The sequence below is a fragment of the Lepeophtheirus salmonis genome, chromosome 5 (genome assembly GCF_016086655.4).
Source record: "Lepeophtheirus salmonis chromosome 5, UVic_Lsal_1.4, whole genome shotgun sequence".
Lineage (NCBI taxonomy): Eukaryota > Metazoa > Arthropoda > Copepoda > Siphonostomatoida > Caligidae > Lepeophtheirus > Lepeophtheirus salmonis.
In genome coordinates this window covers 13477814-13503363 of record NC_052135.2, presented here as the reverse complement: position 1 = coordinate 13503363, position 25550 = coordinate 13477814, and the positions used below count along the sequence as shown (strand labels likewise).

At 29.6% G+C, this 25550-nt stretch overlaps 1 protein-coding gene across 1 annotated transcript in view; it reads left to right on the top strand.

Moving 5' to 3' along the window:
• The first annotated feature begins 1055 nt into the window (after positions 1–1055).
• Positions 1056–25550, top strand: part of LOC121117075 (cell adhesion molecule Dscam1-like) — a 219158-nt gene continuing 194663 nt past the window's right edge. Inside the window, 1 exon segment of the mRNA XM_071888296.1 lies at positions 1056–1426. The gene's annotated coding sequence lies outside the window, so the exon portion shown is untranslated.

Sequence of the window (25550 nt, the reverse complement as noted above, 5' to 3'; positions counted from 1 at the left end):
TAAACTCATCTTTTACAGATATACACATAGATTTGATTAGTCAAAGCCTGTGAGTTATTGACAGTGATTTATAAAACATGTCCTTCTGTTATGCAAAATAAATAATTCGATTATGATTTTGAGGAAATAATAAACTGTTCTGATCGAAGGTGCAGAGCCCCCTCCATCATATTTATCAAGTTTTCTTTTAGTCTCCTAAGGTGTTTTGCGTTTCCTAAAGTAATGTTTAATGAACATACAAAATTATTTTCTTTTATTTATTGAAAATCCCTCCACTTTCTCGATTCAAACGAGTGCCAAACATAAATAAATAGATTGATCTGGTTGAAAATTGGTGTGTGCTCTTCTTAGAGATGCTACTAACTAAACATAACCTCGATACGCACCATTAGCCCCGTCTCTTGGACATTGCACGGACTTTACAAAGAAGTCTCGTACACATACTTGCATATTTAAAAAAATCTATACTCACAAGGAGTTTAACAATTTTCACATCCCTAGTCATAAAATCTAAGGTGCTATTCTCCAAAACATTCTTACAAATTTTGGGGGCCCAAAACTCTTTTTGATTTACAATCCTAAACATATCCTGCATCTTCTGGATCTTGTACCACAATATGGATATGTAGACATTTATATCCTATTTGTGAAGAAAGTTTGGTTGAGTATGGCAAAACTTATCCACTCAATTAAACGCTTAATAAAATAAGTAATGATAGACTTGGGAATACTTTTTCATTCCCTAACTGTTCCTTTCGATTGTTTTCTTATGCATACTACAGTAAAGAAAAAAGGATACTGTATATAGCTACAGATCGTCTTGAAAAAGTGAAATAAAATTGAGAGAAGTTTGCTTTAAGAAAGGTGTTGTTTGGTATGCTTTGATCATATTCTTTGATTTATATACTTTTTTTTATGTTTGTAAGTTTTTTGATTCCTCTATGCAAGAGCAACCAAATATTTGATGATTCGTCTTTCCCTTCTCAAGACCGACTCCTTTTCTTTTCCTTCTTTTTCTTCTCCCACGAAAGCGCACACATAAAACTACAATTTTCGGGCATCCCCTTTTATTGAAACAATCAGTTTTGTTTTTCTTCCTACTAAAAAAACCATTTTTGCAATAGAGCTCTCTCCGTATTCATGGTCTAGAAAGTAGTAGAATACATCAATCCATCCTGGATGGTCGCACACTCATATTCATCAGTGTTTTTTAGATAAAGTGACGTAGATATTTACATTTAATTAGAAGTTCTTCTCTTCCTATTGATAATAATAATAAAAAAAGATATTAAGCAGTGTGGTTTTAAAGTGATTTTTTTTTCTCAAAATGAGAAAGAGACTTGCCAAGGATGGAAGTGATCTCTTTTACGTGAGTCATCTCTTTATAGAAACGATGTGACTCGACATACATCTGCACAACCTAAAAGTAAGCATATTTATAAATAATAATAAAAAGCCCAATAAAATATAAACGTTTACACTAAATGATTCTTTTCACACTTACATAACTGTATTATGTAGGTACCTTCATGAGAATAACTTAATTATTTTTCTCCATCTTTAATATTCTTTTAACTGTAATGCAATTAAAACATTTTACTAATTAGTAAGCTATTTTAAATGTAAATTTCAATTATAGGCATGGAAAACCCTCTATTTTTACTTACTGTAAAATAAAAGGTGTGTAATTAGGAATTGGTTGATTTTAAAATTTAATAAAAATTGTGAGTGAATACAAAACAATCTTGAATAAAAATAATGGAATGAGGAAATTTTATAATACTTCATATTTCATAGACTGCCAATTATACTTCTGGGATAAGTTAAGATACCACAGAATGTTGACTATAGTTGAAAACCTTTATCTCTCTCATTTATAAGACTTCATTTGGTCCCAATATGAGCCATCAAATAAAATACAACAACTTCTAATTATTTCATTGTGAGGAGGATTTTTTGCAAATTTAACGGCAATTTGTGACGCTTCTAAAGAATTAATTGAACTGTCGGAAATTTGCAAATGTAATATATACTCAAATTGAAGCTTTCTTACATATGTTAATTTCCTTAAATATAGAAAGGATCAATTATGTTCCTTATTTTGAATGGGGTCATTTTTTAAGGGTTTGTAAAAAAAAATGTAAAAAAGGAATATCTTTTTAAATTATAAAATAGTATTCTAAATATATGAACAAACTTTTGAACTACATATTTTAAAATACATTATATCTTTATTTCAATTCTATATAGATTTAAAGTAAGGCAGAGGTGATAAAATTAATATAAAAGTTCCAAACAAATATGTAACTTTGATTTCATTTAAAAAACAATATATTTTTGTAATGTTTTTTTCTGTCACTTTAATATTTCCTTTTTGTCCTTAAATAAATGTAATATGGTAAAAAAAAAAAAAAAAGAAGACATTTATATCCTTATCAGAAAAATGAAGAGGACCGAATGCGAAAGAATATATATATATCCATTAGGAATTACCCGTAGACTTGAACCCATGACATCAATGTCAAATACCATTGAGTATTTCCCTATTTGCATGAGTACTTTAAAGAATGAACTTGTACTGAGATTATACATGGAACACATAATCTTTTGTTTCCGGTCCTTTTACTATCGACCTAAATGATGTGTATTTTTAACTGGACCACTTTTTTTGGAATTAGTAATCTTAAGAATGAATTTTCTATTCCTCAGCTGTTGTCATTACTAGTGAACTTATTTTCCTATACATTCTATTTTATTCCAAGACTGATTGAAAATTCTTGTGTGTTTTCATAAAAGACGGAGAATAAACCTTGAGGATTTGTTGTGGAATTATAATTGTACGTAATTGTGAGATTCAGAGTAGAACTGAGGATCAATATCGGAGTAATTCTTACCATTGTCCTTTATTGTTTTCGTGTCTCCCTTCTCCCTTTACTCAGCTGATTGTTGCTGATCTAATGAAATGTCATTACATCTTAGGATACTCTCTGCTACAGCATTCTTCAAATTGTTAGTGTTTGCATGTAAATTTTCGATTTCTTTTTTTAACATGCTCTAAATAACCTCGATTTTCATCATCGATTCAATCTTCAGCCAATTTCCTCTTAATCTGCCTTTTCTGAGGTCCTATCACTCATCTTAACTTAGGGAATTACTAATGTATGTTAATACAAGTGTAATTTTAAAATTTCTTTCTAATTCATGTTATAGGTATATGTGACCTGTCAACATAGAAACATGCTGGAACGGTTTTCCTAATAATCAATATGTTGTGGCAATACTCAATGAAATTCTGCTCTTTAGATTATATTACAATATATCTTTTTTACGTGGGATGAAAAATGCAGTTTTTAACTGCATTATTAAGCATAGAAATAGATTGCGTTTAATTGAAAAACCAGCGTCTTCTAAGGCCAAAAAAAACAGAAAAACTCAAACCATCAGCTATCCTAAGTAATAATTTGATATTTTCTTATGAATATAGAGCAAAAATAAAAAAAAGTATCATTCATAATTTCTTCTTTATTATCCCAGTCTACTTTTATGTTGACACGTCACCACTCGTGCCAGAATGTATTTTAAAGTAGGGTACCTAATTATATATTATAGTGATGTCATCCGGGTGTCATCGACAGGATATTTTTGTTTTTTATAAATCCCAAATTTGACCAATACTTTTTATTAGTTAACATTTTTGGGAAGAGACTAAACGAATAAGAATGGGTTCTTATCCACATAGTTTTAGTGCCACTCCATGTTAAATATGAAGTTATAAAATACCCCTGTAAATATCCGGTTCTATCTAATCCCAAAGTTCAATTACAGGTCTCTATCAAAGTTCCATGAAAAATACCCTACACTTATCCCTAGTGTGGTAATCAATATGATATTCTTTCAATGAATATTAGAATTGGAGAGTTCTTCAAACTTTCTGAAAGATTTTGTTTACACATGGATATGTATTAAAAGAATCTGAAAGAGATTTATACTTGTATACATATTATATGTATTTTCTATCAAACTTTTTCCTGGCGAAACTTCAAAAAGAACAAAAAAAGTACATGATTTGAAAAAAAAACAAAAAAAAACAACTCTAGGTTGGAATTGAAATTATTTTTAATTTTTTTTTTAGAGAGAAAAAGTTAAAATGTTTCCTTTGTTTTATTATTTTGTTTCTCGTTTTATTTCTTTTCCTCGACAGAAAAATTTCTACAATAAGCGATTTAAATCTATTAATGTCTTGTAACCCCTTTGTTTTAATAAGTAAATTCTTCAAAATGGTTGTTTTATATCAAATGGATAAGAGAAAACAAATTACGGCTTAGATAATAAATTAAACATATTTTTATATGAAATCAGTCAATACTTAGGACGTATTGACTGATTTCATATAATTATGATTGAAAACTATCATTCTTGACTATCATTGAAAATACAACTTTTTTTTTTTTGCAAAATTCTATTATGTTAATTAATCCTTCAAGAGTGATATAATCATTTCAACGCTTTATTTATTTTTATATACTACGTATAATAATCAATCTACGGCTCAGTTGTAGTAATCATTTCTTCACCGTTGTCAAAGCTTTTACTTTAAGGCATTTTTTGTAATGTTACGTGAACAGCAGATAGTTGTTGAGAGCCAAATTGTGAAACAACACAAAAGGATGTAGGAGATGTTCATAGTGTAGTTTATGTAATTTTGTCTATGTTAGAGGAGCATACGACTCCCATATTTCCAACGTTCTTGTTTGCCAATAATTAGAGATGCGAAAAAAAAAATTCTTCTAGCTGAGTGCTGGTTACTCAAAAATCATATTAATTGGCAAGCAATATTACATATTTTCTTTTTTAAAGCTTTCATCATTCTTTATTGAATACTTGCAGACGAAATTTTTTTATCAGTTGAATATGTTTTTCCATTATATATGAGTTCAAAAGTACTACAAACATATTTTTTTGTAGTTATCAAAGGATACTAAATAGGTCCATATATTATTAATTTAGTTTTTGTAGCAATATTCTCAAAAAAAAAAACTGCTCTGGGATAAAAAAATGATTTAATATTAGCTTCATCATTATATCTCCCATAGTTCAGACTCAACAGCATATTTCTCTAAGATTCACTATACTTTTTATGACCATAATTCAAAATAAAATGATATGGCGGTATGCTAACAAAATGAACACAAAAATGAATGCGGTCACCTTGACAATTACAACAGTTTTTGAAAGGAGATTAGCTGACTTATCAAGAGGTATCATTTGATTATCATCGAGAGAGCTATAAGAGACAGGAAATAAACTCAAGCCCCACTTCGTATATAGCAATGATATAGGCAAGAATTACTACAATATTGATCCGTTATTCTTCTGAGAGTCCAACAAGGACATCCGACAATGTTAAGTTGGTAATCTGCATAGCACTTTGTCCATGAATATATTTTTGTCTTCTTATTGGTTGTAAGTTGATCAATGATACAAAAAGCGCAGCAAATATTGGCTAGTGTATAATTAAAATACATATAGAAAATAAATACTCGTACATAGAGACGACAAAAGGATTTAAATTTGCATTTTTGGTAGAGGGAGGCTTTAATAGATTAAAATCTTTAGTCTGTTGCAATGAACATCTACTATGGTAAAAGGATATTAAGGTGTATCATTATCAGGGCTGCAGAGTCTGTATATAAAATGTCCGACTTCGACTCTAACTCCATTATTTTGATTGTCCCCAACTCTCACTCCAACACACATAATTATTTTTTTAATAATATGTTTTATAGCCATTATAAGTTCTATTGAGTCTATATATACTTAAAATATAGATTTAATTTATTGCTATAGGTAGTTATTTGTTATATGTTGTAAATAATTGTGCTATGTATATATAAAATATTTAGAATATAAGATATTTAACTAGATGAACAAAAATTGAAATGGATCAAGATCAATCTATTGTTAATACATTCATAAGTTTCTGAAAAAATATATTTTTTTCTCAACCGCAAATTCTTCATTTATAAATATTTAGATGTACTAAAAAAAAAAAAATATTTATAATGAAATTTGTGTTTGTAGAAGAAACATCATTTAACATTAGAGTTAAAAGTCAATTTCCTTTTAAAAAACCTAAAACCTCAACACAATCAAATAATCAATCAAATAGATACGATGTTTCGCATAATCACATATACATAATCAAATACTGTTACCCAATGTGCTTAAAATAAATAAAAAACTGCAAAACAACTCAAATAAATAAAATAGGAAGAGACAAATCCAATTCATGCTGAATTTTTTCCCCTATACTTCTTTATCGCCGAATAATCATCCTAAGAGTATTTTTATACCGAAGTGATATCGATGGAAAATATTTAATTAATTCGGCAGCTTAATTCCACGAGTCTTATGATTGGGGGATCCTCAGGGATAAAGTGTTATATCTAGCTGCAGCCAATATTAAGATAGTCTTTCAATTTCTTTGGTCAATCACCCCATCTTGTGTGAGCTGTTGAGCAATAAAAACTATACAATTACTGACAGCCACACTAATTGATTTTTCCTCATCAGAAATCTGCTTCTTGTGAAAAGGAATACCAAATAGCTCAAATATTTCCCAATATCTTGGCTCAAAATCTAAAGTATACTTGGAAAAGTAATACAAAATCCTTTATAATTTTCAAAAGTGGACAAGAAGCAAAAGTGTGTTTGATATCTTTATTTATTTTTCCACAGTCTTTACAATTTACAAAAAAACTCATCATCTTAGTCGATATCTAAAATTGTGAGGTGAATTACTTCTTGTTTCCATTTCGTCGGATGACATCTATGGTACTATAGGATTCGAAAACAGGTGATTTACTCCATATAATTTTTTGTGCAGCTGCTCAGTCCATGGAATGCAATGCCGATACATCGTTGGAATATTCCGTTTCAAACATCAACATGTTATAGACAGATGCCTCAGTGATGAATCTCCTCCATTCCAACTGAGGTGCACCCAAGGTTAATTAAAATACAAGGTTTTACCATAACGCGTGTACGACTGATGTTTGACTACCACCAGGCTTTTTAATGGTGATGTCATAGCAGATGATTGACTGTGTGTTTTGTCTAAATATGTTTGTATTGCCCAGTAGTCGTCACGATACATCAATTGAAAATCCTAGCAATAGTGATGTCATAGAGCATGATTGGGAGTATTTTATATCAAAGTATGTCCGTCTTGCACAGCAGTCGGTACAATACATCAAATTGAAAATTTTAGCAAGACGGATAACATGATGGTCTAACCTTGTATTTCTATTGATCTTGAGGGTACACCTTTATTCAGTATTTTTGTTTTACTGATTCTAACCGTTGCTCCCTTTGATGAATGAAACATTTTGTGAAAGGAGAGGTTCTAAATTATGAATGTATGTTATTTTTTGAATGAATATGACATGATGCCTTTGTCAGGCAATAAGTCAACACCAAAAAAGACAAAGAAGAGGCTTTAGATATAAATGTTCAGCTCTGGAGAAATCATCAAATTTTTTATTTTTTTAACTTCATCAACTATAATTTGTTATACAACAAATGTAAATGTGGTTATATATATATAAATTCATATTTTGACAGACAATTTGTTAGAGGGCCTTTTTATTTAGTAGTAGTTGCAATATGAATAGGCTTTTATTCTTATTTTGATTGTTCCTTTGTCATTCATTCTCCACATTTTACACTATAAATACAAGATTTACTTTCTTGGCGACTATTCCTTTGTGTGAGTAAATAGGGAGGTCCGCCATATCTTTTTTTTTTTTTTTTTGGGGAGACGAGGAACTTGGTTTTTGTAATTTAATTGAAAAAAAAATCCAAAATTTAATTTCAAATATTAAATTTAACGATTTTTTTTTAAATCAACAGCTATTCACAAAATATTAAATTTTTTCGAAAAAAAAATCTAAAATTAAATTAGTTGAAGTACTGATTGGTATCAGGGCTGTAGGGGGCCCTAAAGGTAAAAAAAGCTGCTGGGATATCTATTGCATGGTACCTCATGGACTTGAGTAGATTGGTCTGGGCTATTTTATTTAACTTCTCCAGGTACTGTATTTTTTTTGACTGAGCCCTCCTTCCTCTCCAACATTTCGAACCTGCTGACGGCAAAACTGTGGTTCTGGAGACGCCAAACTGCTTAGAGTGCGCGAATGGATATTTTTTAATCAGGTTCAAGTGTCATTTTCTCGACTTGTACGTAAGCTAGAGAGTTTGGGGTTGTCTTGCTTTGTAGGTAATTGTTTATGCTTTAATATATCGAAACATGAATTAATTTGAACAACTCAACTTTCATTAATCTTTGAATTAGTTAGTGTTCAGATTTCAATGCCCCACCCGGTCTACTTTATGTATAGTGTACAACATACCTCACTCTAATAAAAGCAGAGCATATATTTATTAATTAGATAATACCATAAATCATTATTCTAATTAGCCATTATTATATTATATTCACAATATACATATATATACATATGCGTACACATATTGTGAATACATATATTCCTTAATTCTTCTCTATTGTTCCCCTCACAAAAAAAAGCATTAATTTTCCAAATTGTGTTATTAGATTTGACAAATAATATTACATTTTTAGAAGAATGCTTATGGATAAATAATATTAAGAATGATGGAAACAAAATGATCTAGAATCTACCGTTTGATGTACATTACATACTAAAGCATACGATTCTCTCCTGGGATATTAAAAATGAATTATTTTCATGTATTTATATCATAAAAACATTACACAAATCGAAACAGCAAATATTAGAACAACCAGGGGCCCCTGCAGGATTATATATATATATATTTCTGTTACAAAGTTCAAAATTATTTTTTTTCCCAAAAATTTAACTATTCATTAAAATATTATTTTTTTTAAAGAAAAATTCAAAAATATAAAGCCATCCTGAAAAAATTGAATTTTTTGGAAAAAAAGTTCAAAAATCTAAAGGTATTCTCAAAAAAATAATTTAAAAAAATAAAATCAAAAATTTACAGTCACTGTCAAAAGATTGAACTTTTGTGACAAAATTCAAAAGTACATAGCTGTAATCAGAAAATTTAATTTTTTTGGGAAAAAAATTAAAAAGTCCAAAGCAATAATCAGAAAATTTAATTTTTTTGGAAAAGAAAAGTGAAAAATTAAATTTCAAGCATTAAATTATTTGTACATTATTTGTCAAATATTAAATTTCCTTTTAAAAAGCAACTATTCCTTAAATTGGGAGGGTTACAGCCACTCTGACCCACCACTTGCGGACACACCTCAGAATTGAAATCTTATTGGAATCCAATCCATCTACATTTGTGGACTTCGAAAGAGCTTAATGGGAAGTTGGTTTGTTTGAGGGGAGGCTGAAAACTAGTTAAAATGTTAATAGTATTGATTACTTAAGGACTTTACAGGCATATTTCAAGTCTAAACCGGATATAGTATTCATAAAACTAGTGAACAATTTTTTTCTCTTTGATTGAGATAGTTTGTTAGGAAGTTTTAAGCAAGGATGCCATTTTTGTAATGAAAATACTAAGTTTATAAATTATAATAAGAAAAACGGTTGTTTTATGTGTTCTTTCTACTTTTTGTTGATAATATAATAGGTTCTGGGGGTTGTAACCTCTCATTTGAAGTAAGCATTCTTGCCTATCCTTGGTATACACTGTTTTAAAAATGCATAATACATATTAATTTTAATATAATGTTTAATAATTATATTGTAGAAGTCTCTTTTTTAGAGCAGTAATTCATTTTCTCCACCTAAAATAATTTAACAGGCAGAAAATAGTAATGCGGCTTTCAAACTGTAATTACATAAGTTTTGCTCCCGCCTTCTCCTCGCTCTCGTTATTTCTTTTTTTACAAAAATGGCATCATTAGTAATAAGTATAAGTCCCTGTTGGACTCAGAGTATAGTTGAGGATTGGAAAGGGAGTAATTCTTGTCTAGTCCCTTGTTAGAGACGAATTTGGATTTACGTTTATTTCCTTCTCCTCACTGATGATCTAGTAAAACGTCATGACTGCTAAGCTGCTCCTCTCCCAAAACATTCTTCAAATTGCTAAAGTAACCACGTTAACTTTTACATGGGGGATAATGTATGTCCCGCCAGTAAGTGAAATTAAAAGAAAGAGAAAATGAACGATGTGTTCTGTTTAATTGGAAGAATGTTTGGGAGGAGAAATGCTAAGCTGTCATGTCGCTTTATTAGATCAGCTGTCAGCAGACGTGTGACCAAGGAAAGAAACACCATTTTTTACTTCTCATATAGTAAGGACATATAGGGAGGAATTAAAACGATGACGATCCCCAAATCTACTTTGAGTACAAAAAGGACTTATACTACCTGATTCCTCAATGTTACAATTGTATCTTTCATAAGCACATGTACTAGTTTTTCCTGTATACTTAGATGTTCAATCTTTTAGAATTAAATAATAATGACAATAGTTTGGGAAAATAAAAGAAGCCTAGAAAAAGCCGCTCCCACTTTCTTGGGCAGGGATTTTCAACCTGTTTTTTAGTGATCTAATACTCGTAAAATATTTATTTAACCCAAGAACCCCCTAACCAGCACAAAGCATTTTTAACTGCGTCCACAGGATTTTATTATTTGTTTTGGAAAACGGTCTTGGTTTTTGGAATTCTTTTTGAAAAGAATTCCGAAAATTATATATATTTTTTTTAAATTTCAAAAATTAGAATTTTTGAAACTGCATTCAAAATATTAATTTTTTTGGAAAAAAAATTCCAAAATCTGCAGCTTTTCTCAAAAAATTTCAAACATCTGTATCTATTCCCGAAAAATTTAGTTCTTTGAAAAAAAAATTCAAAATTCACAGCTGTTCACGTAAAAAAAAATCAACAATTACATTTTTTAAACTAAATTTGAAAATACTATATTTCCGAAAAAAAATTTCAAATATTTAATTTTTTGGAGCTAAAATTTTGCAAATCCATGACTATTTGCCAAAATTTGAATTAAATATTTCGAAAAAAAAAAAATCTTTATTTTGAGGGTATATAGCTCCTCCAAAGTACCACCTGTGGACGGCCCTGAGTTATGTACCACTCGTAAAGCATTCTTTCAAAAATTCAAATACCCCTTGGAGTTCCTCCAAATACCTAAAGCGGTACGTGTATCCCAATTTGAGAGCCACTGTTCTAGGACATGTTCTATTCTTCTCATATTATACCCTTTCTCTCTCGTCTAATTATTTGTTGTCTGTTCCACGCTTCCTTTCGTAGTATAGACTTTTTTTTTTGTTTTTAATTTTTTTTCATCGTTAACTTTATTCTAATGAGGTTTATATATAGTTGCTCCATTACTTAATTGCTTCACTCTTTTTTTATGTATGATCCCCGTGTTTATCTTAAAATACTATGAATATGAAAAGAGTAATCATTTTTCAAACTCAGGAAAGCTGAAAAAATAGAAAAAAAAAATATATATATATATATTTCAATTACCAATATTTATGTGTGAGAAATGGTTCGTGTATTGAGTTCTGACAGGATTACTGGAGGTACTAATATACCTATCAAATAATCCTAGTTGTTATTTCTAGAGTTCAGAAAGAGAAACAGCTTCACACTTTCTGTGAAAGTGCCCCGTTTTAAAACCTGCTTACTCCGCAAATGAAGAGCTATTTTATGAACTCTTTGGAGATTCAGTGAACTTTTTTTCACACTAGCTTCCAATCACAAACATACTATCACATAGTGATCAAAAGAATACTATTCTTCATCTACGAAATGAAAGCCCCTAGCTCCAAGCTTGACAGGGGTGTGATAATTATTTATATAAAAAACTATACTTATGTCTTGAATATTTTATTAACATTTGTGTCTATATGTTTTCATTATCTGAGTACAACATATTTTATTATGTCTTCTGTATTCAAAAAATGTTTAGAATAAATTCTGGTTATGAAAAAACAAAAAAAAAACAATAATAGTATCAAATTTAGTCTCGATTTCCCATACTTTTTCGACAAAAAATATTTAACGAAAATATTCATAATTGATATTTTATAATATGCAAATGGGGCAATTTAGAAAATTTTGTTGGTAATGGAAAAACTACTTCCTAGTGTTAAATGAAATGAACAATATGTCACTCAAAGGGCGTCCGCAGGGGGTAGGCAGGAGTAGCTTTAGTCCCGTCTCCCCAAAAGGAATTTTTCCTTTAACAAGATTTTTTTTGGGGTCACGATGAAAAATTTAATAATAATAATAATTTTTCCCAATATTTAATTTTTTGTGAATAGTTGTGGATTTTTGAATTTTTTTTTCAAAAAATTTCAATAAATTTAATATATTACATTTAATTTTTGAAACTTTTTTGTTAACAGCTGTGGGTTTTGAAAGTGTTTTCCAAAAATTTAAATTCTTGATAACAGCTATAGATTCTTGATTTTTTTTTAAATCCAAAAACCAAGATACTCCCTCAAAATATAATCCTGCAGACGGCTCTGAACTAGTTAGAGGTAAATTAATTTTACTACAAGTTTTCTTGGGGTAAAGCTTTACAGCATACTATAATTTATATAATTGTGATAAAAAATAGACAGTTTATGGTACTTCCAAAGAAAAGGTCCTTTTTTTTTTTGTACTTTGAAGTTATTTTTTGCAATTAAGAAAATACAAATAAATAATTGAAATATTTTTGTAATCTGGAAACATTTATCCACAAATTATATTTGATCATTTTTTCTTTTTTTAAGATCAAATAACAATATGTTTTTCTTCTTTAAAAAACCCTTTAAATGGCCACAAAAGAAGAAATTTGGGTTTATAAAAAGCAAAGAAAAAAGTGAGAATTTTATAGACTAGTATTATTTTTATTTCTCTTTATAATTAATTTATTAACACATAATATAGGAAGTAGGTAGTTACCCACCATATGCAAATGACGGCCATAAATTTATTAATAGAGGGGATGATGTCCAATACAGATGCCCCCTAGAATGAACCTTAGACTTTTGTACTCCCCATGTGTTCTCCATACCCGTTATATGTACTTTTAACTATAATTATTAAATCCTATTTGTATTCACTTCAAGAGTATTTTAATCATTATTTATAATAGTTGTATTATATATGGTAGGTAGTAATAAAATCATCCAGTTTCTTTATGGGAAGAAAAACCCAATAAATTTATTATTCTAGGAAGAAGAGGAAGTGTAGTGTGCCTTGAGAAAGGCACTAAAATATATATAAAACTTCAGTCCAATTTTTATTATTATTATATTACTTACATATATCAAGTTTCTCTTTTTTTAATCTTTTAAATGAAAATTTTAAAGACTCCATCTTGGATCAAAGAGATTTGTAAATGCCATCAGACGGAAAAACCCCTACCCATCCACAAAAAGTAAATGACATAGTAACAGAACTAATTGCCAATATATATTATCTATAAGGAAAAAAAAACCCAATATGAAACTAATAGGTAGATCCATGAAACATTTTAATATATATATATATACGCATATTTATTTACAAAATATATAATATATTTTGAGTTTTTTCGTTCTTTCTTTTGAAATTGTGTCTTATTGATTTTCTTTTCAAAGTTTTAAGATATTATTTATATTAAATTCTCTTTGATTCTCACATTTCTGTAAAAGTAAGCTTATATTAAGGTAAATGTGGCCTTTTTAAAAAAAATAACAAACATAAATTTAATGTATGTGTACATGTGTAGATACTATATTTTCCTACCTTTTTCAAATTTTAAGAGAAACACTGAACGGGAGGGGGGAATATATAATGGGAAATACAACCTTAATTTAAAATGCACTGCATAGCAGATTTGTTTAACTATAAATTCATTTTTATATACATACAACATTTGCAAAAGGAAATGAAATAACATGAGGTCAGCATATTTGGGTTTGAAACCCCATAATTTAAAAAAAAAATATTATTTAATCATTCCAACTAGTGCTGTGTTGTTTCTTATTTAAGACCAATGACTGCGGTTCTGTACAATCCCTCTTGACTGTCCTTAAAGAAGGTAAAATATATCCCTCGATACGTCAATGAGAGTGCTTTTTTTTTTTTGCTAAAAATTACATTGATATACGTATAACAGCTAAAGTGCCATTAATTATGTTTTGAAATTGACGCCACATGTTCCATAACTATGCAAACAAAAATATTTTATTTCAATATATCTTCAAAGCTGCAAATATGCCAAAAAGTGAACCAACTAGCCGCCTGCTCTCCTCTATGAACGAGTATACTGTAATTTTTAGTCAATATACAAATTATATATATATACAATGGTGTACAAAGAAAGTGTCTTTAAGAACACGACCTTGTACAAACATGGATCACGTGGTTTTATTTTCGTAACTTTAGTCAGAGGCGTTCGAAGGATTATATTTTTTTTCTAAGGTGGTTTACTTTTTCAAAAATCAATAGCTATTTTAAAAAAATCATGTTTTTATGGAAAAAAATTTCAAAAATTCAGAGCTGTTTAGAAAAAAAAATTTATTAGAAAAAAATTCAAAAATCTAGCTATTTATACAAAATTAAATATTACATTTTATAATAAGAATAAAAAATACTGCTTTTTGGGGGCGGGGTTGTCTACAACCACTCCAGCCCTCCCCTTGCGGACGCCCCTGTTAATTTTATAGGAAGCCCCACTCTCGCCCTACTCAACACTATCAAAGAAACTTTATAGAAAATTGAAATGTGCCAACTTCCCTTCATGGTAACTAGCCCCTTTCTTTCCCTACATACATATGTTTATGGCTAATAATTGCTTTCAATAAATAGGCTTTTTTTCTGGATGGGGACTGGGGGTATTGTTATGATATCATCCATTTCATTATTATCTTCAATTGAGTTAGTTTCTCTCCTCAAATTTATTACATCTATTCTCTTCATTCACTCTAGCTAGATACATCGAAGTGCTCTCTGGGGATGCATTAATTTCTGACTGTCACAAGAGAGAGGGAGACTGAGAAGAGATGCAGGAGCAACTCACTCACTCTCGGTAAAAAAAAAAAAATAACAAAATGAATAGATTGGCAATTGTATTTTTATTGCTATTACTATCATTATTATTCAATGTGTAAGTACTTAACAAACATTGGGTTATAAATCCTTAAGCACTTGCAGTATGTAAAAAAGAAGAAAAAAAGAAATCAAAAGTAAGCATCGGAACCCTGAGCTTAGCCATCATTTAATTTCATTGAATTAGCTGTGACTAGGTATGATAAATACAGGCACACTCCATATCAAGCAATGACATAGACTGTAATTACTCCGATGTTGATCTTCTATTATATTCATAGTTGACTTATAATTATAACTCCACAACAAATTACATTGTCCAACAGCAAACAAGAACAGCATATTTTCAAATCAGAACAGTTTAATACCCTAATTCCAAATATAGTCTTATTTTTTCTAAAATAGCCTTGTGGCCTACAGAAAAAAAGGCAATACATTTTTTTCTACTTAAAAAGTTCAAAGCATTTGAACTATAAAACTATTTTAAAATGTAAGTATCAAGGTTATAACTCGAGTTATCATTGTTGAAAGTTGAAATAGATATTTTTTATTCAGAGGCTCATTGCTTCAAGACGAATATCTTCAAAAATTTTAAAAGTATTTCATTGGATAGCTGAAAGTATGAACTTTAATTTAAAAAAGAGCCGCCCCAATGACGTTCTATATCGTTGTCAATTTGAGATAAAGCCACGCCAGTATTTCAAGAATAAAACTCACTTTTAAATTGATCTCATAAGAAAAGTCCATATATTTAGACTGCCCTAGCTGGAAAAGAGAGAAAGAAAGAAAAATAGAGAAGGAAAGAGAGGGAGAGAGAGAGAAATAAAAAGTTTGAAAAGGTAAAATAAAATCCCTCTTGAGAGTTGGATCCCGAATTAGGGATTGATGTTCATCAATGAAGAAGTGTGCAGGTGGGATATGGAATTCCTTGTAAACATCCTCTGGTTACTAGATATTTTGTGAGGGTCTGCTCCAAAGACTCTGTCGAAAATCTGTCACTTGGAATCCCTCACTCTGTGTACGCCATCTTCGCAAATCATTCGATCGATAAGAGGCCTAAAGGGTTTGTAGCCTAGGCCACGTCTGCAGGGGCACTTTATTCCAGTACTTGACGACGAAGGACTTCAAGGAATTGATAAATTGGAAGAAACCTTCCTCTCTAACTCCTCCTAAAAGAAGTAATCTATGGGATTCAGGTGTGGGGGTCCAAAAGGGCACCTTCTCTACTTTCAACAAGCTTAGGATCTTGCGGGCCTTGTGAGAGGGGACTGAGTCTTTTTGAAACAGGAAATTGATACCATTGGCCTAAGAATTTCAAACGTAAATATCGGTCCAGATCGAGAAAAATGTGCAGATTGAATGCAAAGGATAGAAGTAGGGATGTACACATACCAAAATTTCAGCCAATACCAATACCATCCTTATAGACGATTCCAGATTCCTTATTATGTGTTAAGTCATTTCATAAACAAATAAAAAAATTGTTTCCTTTAATCATTTATATTTGCATCACTGACAATTCGCTGTTTTCTATCATTTACTGGTTCCCCACATGAGATCAAATGGTACTGAACTGTTTCCAGTTTTTAACAGAGTTTTATATGCTTGCCTTAGGAATTGAAATATGTCTACCCCAGTGCTTGAGTCCAGACTCGTGTATTTTTTAATGGACCCGGGATGGACACTGATGACTTGAACTTTACGCAGAAAATATGCACTCAACTTTAGTTCTGTTATAAAAAATATTGTTTAACACACATACAGAAACGAAATATTTAGTAAAGAAGTTACTTACTGGTTTTGTAGTAAACCGATCAACCCAACTCCTACTGCTTCGGACTTTTTAAACGACTTATGGTACAATTCAAATATATGGGGACTAAAAATGTGGTTATTTCTAAATTGTTACATTCAATTAATTTCTTTTACAAACGTGCATATTATCCATATAAATAAATATGCATATTTATCGGTGATATCGGCATTATTGGGCCGATTCCGATGCATCGGTACACTCTAAGTGTAAAGAACATATGTGTTTTCAAATTGTAAGCATCCGTACAATGAACTGATTTGAAGTGCCTCATATATGTACAGCTGCTACAACTAGGAATGGGAGACATCCAGTCTAAAAAAACAACTATCCAACATTAAAAAATGGTTCAATTTACAAACATGATCTGCGGCCGTAGTTTTAACCGAAATATCGGTACAAATGGCTCACGAAAAAATAACTTAATACCAAACTGAAGAAATAATAATATGTTTCGGACCGAATCTTTGTTGTAATATACTTTTATATTTTTACATAGACAGGTGAATCATATTTATTACCATCATAAAATTTATTTATCCATTTTTTATATTTATTCTAAAAAAATATCATTTAACAAAATATAAAAAAAAATTCCGGAATAAGCACATTTCATATAAATCTATTTGCCTACCTACCTATAATGCAAAGTAAGGAAGGAGGGGGGAGGAATGCATAAATTATAGGTACAACACACACTTTACGGACTCCTATTGATTTTTTTGAAACAGAGTAAAACTTCTAAGTCTATGTTGTATGTAGGTATGCAAATACTTTGCTTGTCAATATTATTGAGTTTTTATATAATAATGGAGTGGTGCCTTTTGCATAGCCAGTATTTTAAAAAAGGAAAAGAGCCTAGCAAGGGTAGTTATTGCCTTTATATGTTTATGTAAGGTGTGTTCAAAACAGAAGGCGACTTTTCAAATTTCAGAGGTTAGGCACATTTGGTATACTCTATTATTTTTATGTAAGTACACTCTCCACAAACATATTTTTACTGTTTCAGCTATATAATATGTTTAGTTTGTTTGTGAGAAGCGTAACCGTTAAAGGTTGTTTGGGTGTTCGGCGATTTTTGGCCATTGAAAAACATGGATTAAAGAATTTGCATCTAATTCGGCGTAAAAATAAAATTAAGTGCTCCAAAACATAAAAAATGTTGACAATGGCATACGGTGAAACTATTCTGAGTAAAAAAAATACTTATAAGTGGTACAAACTCAGTCACCTTACTTTATGGACACACATCGTACACATTCATAAGTAATATATATATAAAGCAATAAGATTTATAACAGATCTTGTTTTTTTCGTAACAAGATTGGCAACTCTTTTCCTTTTCCATATTAAGATGGGAAACTATCAATAACTTTCTTGCAGTAGTCCATAAAGTTGGATACGCGAGAGGGATTTAATTTTGAAGCATAAACTACTGAGAGCGCTTTATGAACTGCACCTTAAATTCTTCATTACAATGAATTGAAATCAGTTTGAACAATGATCATCCAATATCCATGGTGATGTCTTCACAGTCAAAACATCAACAAACCAGGTATCAAAATCGGCTAAAAGGGCATTCATATGTTAGACATAGACCAAAACGTCATTATATTGGACAATGACAAGTTGGCGAAACTAGGAAAATTATCTCCATCCCATTTTCTACTTCATCAGATCAATTTTACCAAGAATGGCTGTCATTATGCATATCACAAATAAAATAGACATTTAAATAATTATATTAAACGTTATTAACAACTTTTGCACAAACATGTAGATTTTTTATTTGAATTAAAGAAATGAAACAATTTGTCTTCTGTGAAATAACGAGATTTTTCTAAATATGTAGCCTCAAAAATTTTATTTGGCTTACATAGGGCCAATTCAGCTCTTTAGAACGTAAAATATGTAGGTGACACGTATTTTTAATGTTTAAACACGAATGTCTGTGTGTGTTTGTCTTGCAATCAGTCCCAAAGCAATGAATGGATTTTACTAAAAAAGTTTATGTAACTTTTAAAGGCTTTAGAAAAGGTTTTGGTAATAAATTTTTTGTCTTTCCGGGCATGACGGCTTTTGAAAAACATTTTTCTAAAAAAACAATTTGTTGACTAACAATCGACTATTTCATAAACAAAAACAAAAAACGTACCATTTTAGGAATGATTCTTGCTGCATGTTAGTTTTTATGTTTCTAGACTTTTTTTAAAAGGAAATGATAAGATTTAGAAAAGAAAGAAAAACAAAAGAGAATGAGACAAAGAATTTTTGACAATAATTTGAAAGATGAGCAAACGATAGTTTAACTTGAATATTTTTTCTTCCCTAAACCTTATAATCCCTGTTAAACATTAGCAAGAATAATTTTACATGTTTTACGGTCTTAATTTCTTAATGTCTTAGTCAACGCGGATCAAACTTACTCTATTTCAATGTTGAAAAAGGTTGAAAAAGGTACTTACCAATGTCAACATGCAGCGAGAATAATTTTAAGGTCTTTATTTGTTGTTTTATATTAACAGAATAATTCTTAGTTAATTTTAATTTCCTAATATCCGGAGCAACGCCGGGCAAACCTACTCTAGTATTATGCTAAAATCAAGCAGGAAAAAATCAGCATATTAATATACTATTCTTTAAATATAGCACTAGGCAATGTAACAGTCTTTTGTATGGGTTGGTCCTATACCCTTTTCTCTTCAACAAACACATTTGCCTACATCTCATTTAAAGAACACTTTTTAAATTCGAAGCTGCTCATACCGTGGATAATTAACATATTATTTACACAGTCCGAGAGAATTAAATTAAAATGTTATCGACATGGTGTAAAAATTAACATTTTATAAATATGATTTTCCAAACATTATTCCTATATCAGTAAAATCTGCAGCAATAAAATACGTATGCAAATTTGTATTATTAGAATTATATGCATGTTTATATGATCCGTTTTTACTTGCAGAAAAGTAATTATATGTTACAAGGCTAAGGAGAATGTTTTATGATAAATATGTACATGAATAAAATTTGTAATGTCTGTACATATTTTTCCATCATAATAGTAAATAAAACCTTACATATTATCAAATATAAATTAAAAATTCTAAGTTTCCTTATGTACATAATATACCACGCCGTTATCTTTATTGTATCACCCAAGCTTTTCCCCAATAGGAAAAAGGCCCAAAAAAATATGTTAGCCAATTCTTTCCTGCTCTGCAATTATTACTCAACAATCAGGAGTACTCAGGACTGAAATAAGCTATCCTGCAAAAAAAAATTTAATGCCACATTCATAGTATGAACAATTGGTAAAAATTCACTTTTTTTTATATATCTATGAATATTTTGTTTAGGGGTTTGCATTTAGATGAACGAGACGAGAGGTTGAGGGAAGAAGGAAATAAACAAGGACACGTGCAAGAATTACTCCGATGTCGATAATTAATTCTACTATGAGTACAACAAAGACTTACAATTATAACTCTCCAACAAATCCTCAAGGTTACTTTCCATCTTTTCAGGCTTTGAATATAATTGAATGTTAACAGGAAAGAAAGTTCACGATTCAGCATTTAAATAATAATGACAACAGTTAAGGTGAAAAAAAAGTAATTCTTCATTTTACTAATTCAAAAGTAAAAAAAAAGACGAAACTCGTTCATAGCTTAACCACAGCTAATTTGAATGCAATCAATAAACGTTCAATGCACTGATTAAAGAAAAAGAAGCAGAAAATTGACAAAAATTATAACTAATTAATTTTGTTTTTTAGTTGTGAAGCATGGCGTGATATATGTATATTTAGTGTATTTAAAAAAATAAAACAACGAAAATTAACTTTGTAACCCTGACAATTTGAGGAATGTTTTAGAAGTGAGCACTTTACAAATCATGACGTTTTATTAAAGTATATAGGGGCAGCTGTAAAATGAAGGAAGTAGACACAAGTTCCACTCCGTATCAAACAAGGACATTGGCGGGAATTACACCGTCTTAGATCCTCAATTCTACCACAAGTCCACCAAGGACATTCATGAGCACACAAGCTTGTGGTTACACTTGAATGAATGAATGAATGCTTATGACAGCTTTAGAAATTAAATAAATAAAGATTGTTTATCTTGCCAATAACAAAATAACTTGCACTCCAAAAATGGCTTAGGATTCAAAGTCCTAGGTATATGGAAGTAATCAATTTATATTCCTTATATTATGGAGTTTGACTATATTTCAAATCAAATAAAGAAGGGATAGAACATATATATACTTAAAAAGTTGTGATGGTATGAAGGGAAGAGGGGAGGGGGGTCAAATGTCCCCCCCTTTTTCATCATTATTTCAGACAGTTTCAAACTGTTTGGTTAGGATTATATATATGTATGTACTATGTATAATATTATATTTTTTCCCTTTCCATTGAAGTAAAAATAAAAAGTTTTCATCAATCACTAAACTTTCATTTGGTTTCTACTTTCTGAGCCAATCTACCACCCTTTTCTTTTTTCTTACTGGTTAAAATGGCAAGGAGATGGAAGAAAGAACGAAAAAAAGTAAAGAAATACATACATAGAATTGAAAAGGAAAAAAGGATGTCAATTGTCATTTTCAGAATGAAAACCCAGTCTTTGAGAAGTGATAGGGAAATTATTTGAGGAATTGTTAGGTGGAGAGAGTAACGATTTAAAGCCTTTATACAATATATATATATATATACTTTTTGGCCCAATGACAAAAGACAACAAAGAAACATAGAAGTATGCACATTAGAGTCGGTGCCAGAATGAGTTTCCGGATCAAAAATATATCCATTTATATGACGTGTAGACATAAATTAAGAAAACATGCTTTTTTTTTCTTGCTATTTTACTTCAAAAGAAAGGATCAAATTATATTTTTAAAGGTCTTTATGCACTTTTATATGAGAAAAATATTTTTTTATGGTAGGAAATTAATATAGGTTTTGAGCTTTTTCATTTTAATCCTTTTAAATTTAAGATCTTAGAAGTTAGAGTATATATATATTTAAACCAATCTATATCGGAAGTAGGTCAAAGCGTCGACAGACAAAACGTCGACTGACAGAACGTTGACCAACAAAACGTCGAATGCACAAAACTTCAACCGTAAAAAATGTCTACCGTATAAAATGTCGACCAACAGAACGTCAACCGAAAATACTACATTTCAATATGTAAATGTAAAATTCTGAATTCTGACTAATTCAACGTACATATTCTAAAGTACCCATACTTTCATATTTATTAAAAACATTAGATAATTTTTTATTAACATTTTCATACTTTGTAGATTTTCTGTTTAAGTCCTGTCCATTTTGGATTTGTCGTAGTCACATTTGAGACGATTTGTCCACGCACCTATATTTCTATGTTTCACATTTTATATTTGATTTTGGTTATACGTAATAGAATAGCTAAAAACCGTGGCTTTCACCCAACGAATAACAAAAATTTGTAATATACTTAAAAGATCAGAACTTAATATATTACTTCCGCTTACTTATCAATTTTGATGGACACAATTCCAGCTTTTATTATGTTGATATGTCACATATTGAACAATTATGTTTAAATATCCATATCGTGAGAATTTAGTATTTTCTTAAATTTGTACAAAGTAAATTAACATTATGGTTATTACTCATATAAGAACTTTAAAAAGAATTATTAAAAAGGTCAGATGAATAATAGCATTTTCTATGCAAGCAATCTATTCTAGTGGAGTGGGGGAGTTCAGTGTTATTGATTCAAAAAAAAAAATGAAGCCATTAATAATAATAAAAACATAATTAGTAAAACACATCCTTAAAACTTATTATATAAAAATAATTGAAACCAAAATAAATACTAGCAATCAAGAGTCCGGGTTAGAGATCCTAATCCTTCCGAGGATTGATTTTAGTAGCTTCTTATGTTGGAATGATACTTATGGATTTAATTTCACTTCTTCTGACTCCAGGATCCTGGATGTGTCCTAAGTATTACGGATTTTTAAGGAAAGGTTCGTATATCTTGCAGCGGATGTCACAAAAATTGCTATAAGTTCGTAAGGGTATATTGGCTAATAGGCTGTAAGCTTTCTAGCAATTAATGCCTTAGAATTTAATAAAGTAAAATAAATTGATCTAGATTTCTCTGGAGACTGCTTCTCCCTTTGAGCTAATAGTAAAGAAGTATAGAAGCTTTGATTAAATTCAAAGATATCGGATTTCAAAGAATTATATAGTAAGTTTAAATGGAAATAATACTTTATTTAAGATAATAAAACATTCAATAAATATATCATGTCGTTACATTTTATGTACTCACGCAACCTTTAATACAAAAAATACCAAAGAAGGCCGAAAATCAGTTGGTAGTTGCTACAAGAGAGGAAATAATGCATCGCATTCATATTGTACGTAAAAAATTCAACTAAAAGAGTTGAATCAAAGAACTTTCTAATAAAAACAAATCAGAGAATATACAAATTAAAACATTTCAAAAATCCTTTTTTTTAAGGGTTAAAAAATGCATTTTCCATTTCATTAATTGAGTTAAAACTATTAAAAAATAAGATAATTACTCAATTATTCCCACTCATTTGCAAAAATAAAATAAATCAATTGAGAATACTCAATTTAAAATCTTTATGTTTATGCATTTTTATATTAATCTTTTATGTTTTATGCCTATCTTGTAAAAAATATTGCCAGACAAAATCATGAAATTAGGACGATTTATATAACCATTGATTGAACACTCAAAATATGAATTGAATGTGAACTTGACAATAAGTATTTTTTTGTAGCACGGTAAAACTTTAATCAGTGTTCTGAATATTGATTGATTTCATCCCTATTGGTCTTTATTGGTACGCATCCAAACATTCATCATGGGACATGAGCTTTGCTTACTTACATTAGTTCATAAACAAATGACAGAGAGCTGCGCTGTCTTGAGGGAAAATAAAACAACATCCTGAATGATAAGATTTTTTTTCTCTTGGACAACAAGACTCATCTATAAAACAAAGGAATATACATTTTATACAAATGAATTCAAGCCAAAAAAGGAATTTATATTTGAATAATATTTATTATTGAAATATCTGGATTTAACCATTTGAACAATAACCAAATTAAAAGTACACTGTGAGAAATATATTTTTTACCCCATAGGTACAGATTGTCAAGCCCGCATGCAGATGATACTTTTTTTAAATTTGCTTGTACGTTATTCAAATATAGGTTAAATATATAACGTAACATTCAAAAAGAGTTCATTTCCTGTAGACAAACGGTAATCAAAAAGACTTATTGCTAATGCCCGATCCGGAATATTTAGAAATAAATATCAAAGAAGCAATACTATTTTTTTTTGTAAAAAAATTATTACTAATTAGAACATTTCCGTAAAATTGAACAATATGTACAAATCAATCCAGGTTGTTTTCTTTTTATAGTACGTAATTTATAGACGATATGTTGTGTTTCTATGATTATTAAAATATTCTTTGCTCCAACTAATGCAAACTACGTAGGTTCTGACATGTGATACAAATGTATTATCGTACAATTTTGGGATTCTGCTTTATTTTAACAAATTTACATTGACAACCATTATTTCTACTTATTACTCTCGGGCATGCTAATTTTGTTAAACAATTAATTAAAAGCACTGATGTAAGTAATATGCACATGTTTTATTCTTATGGGAGTTTCATTAATTTTCTGCAAAACATCTCTCTCTCACTTTGTTTACAAACTTATATAAGTAAACAACCTCAGGTCCAATTAGGCCCTTGACACGTGTCTAGTTTTTTTCTTTTGTTTAGTCCAGCTCTGATTGATACTACAACATTTTAACTTTAGATAAGGTTTATATTTATTTGTTAGTTTTGAAAGTAAAAAGTAAAGATAGTGAATACATATATGAGCCTACTTTTTTCATCAATGCATTCTAAGCGACTTACTAAGATTAGGAAAAGATAAATACTCATATATTTTTATCATCATGTAAAAAAAGTAAAGCTTTTAAAACCTTTTTTTTTCTTGATCTAGACCATTTTTTAACCATCATAACGATAGTTACATTGTACATATAGGAAATAAAGAAATTTAATTAAGAGCCGTAGAGGGCTTGTTATATACCAGTCCTCATCTTACAGATATTGCAGAAATATATTTAAACATAACAAATTAAACATAAGTGTGAGGGGGTGTTCAAAACTCATATTGGAACCATATTGCCTATATATATTGGGGCATCTAGAGGATTATATTTTGGAGAGGGGACTGATTTTGGAATTTTTTTTGAAAAAAATCCAACCATTAATTAATTTTTTAATTTCAAAAATCCATAGCTTATAATAAAATAATTTGAAAAATTACCTCTTTTGAAAAAAGATATCAAAAATTAAATTTTAAATAATAAATTTTTTTATATTTAATTATTTTTTCTCAAAATTATTTTTTTGTGAATAGCTGTTGATTTGTGAAATAAAAAAAAATAATGATATTTGATAAATATTTTTTTTTTGACCGGCTATAGATTTAAAAAAAAAAAAATTTCCAAAAATTTAATCTTTGGTAAATAGCTATGGATTTTTCATATTTTTGAACTTTTTCTTAAATTCCAAACTTCTTTATAA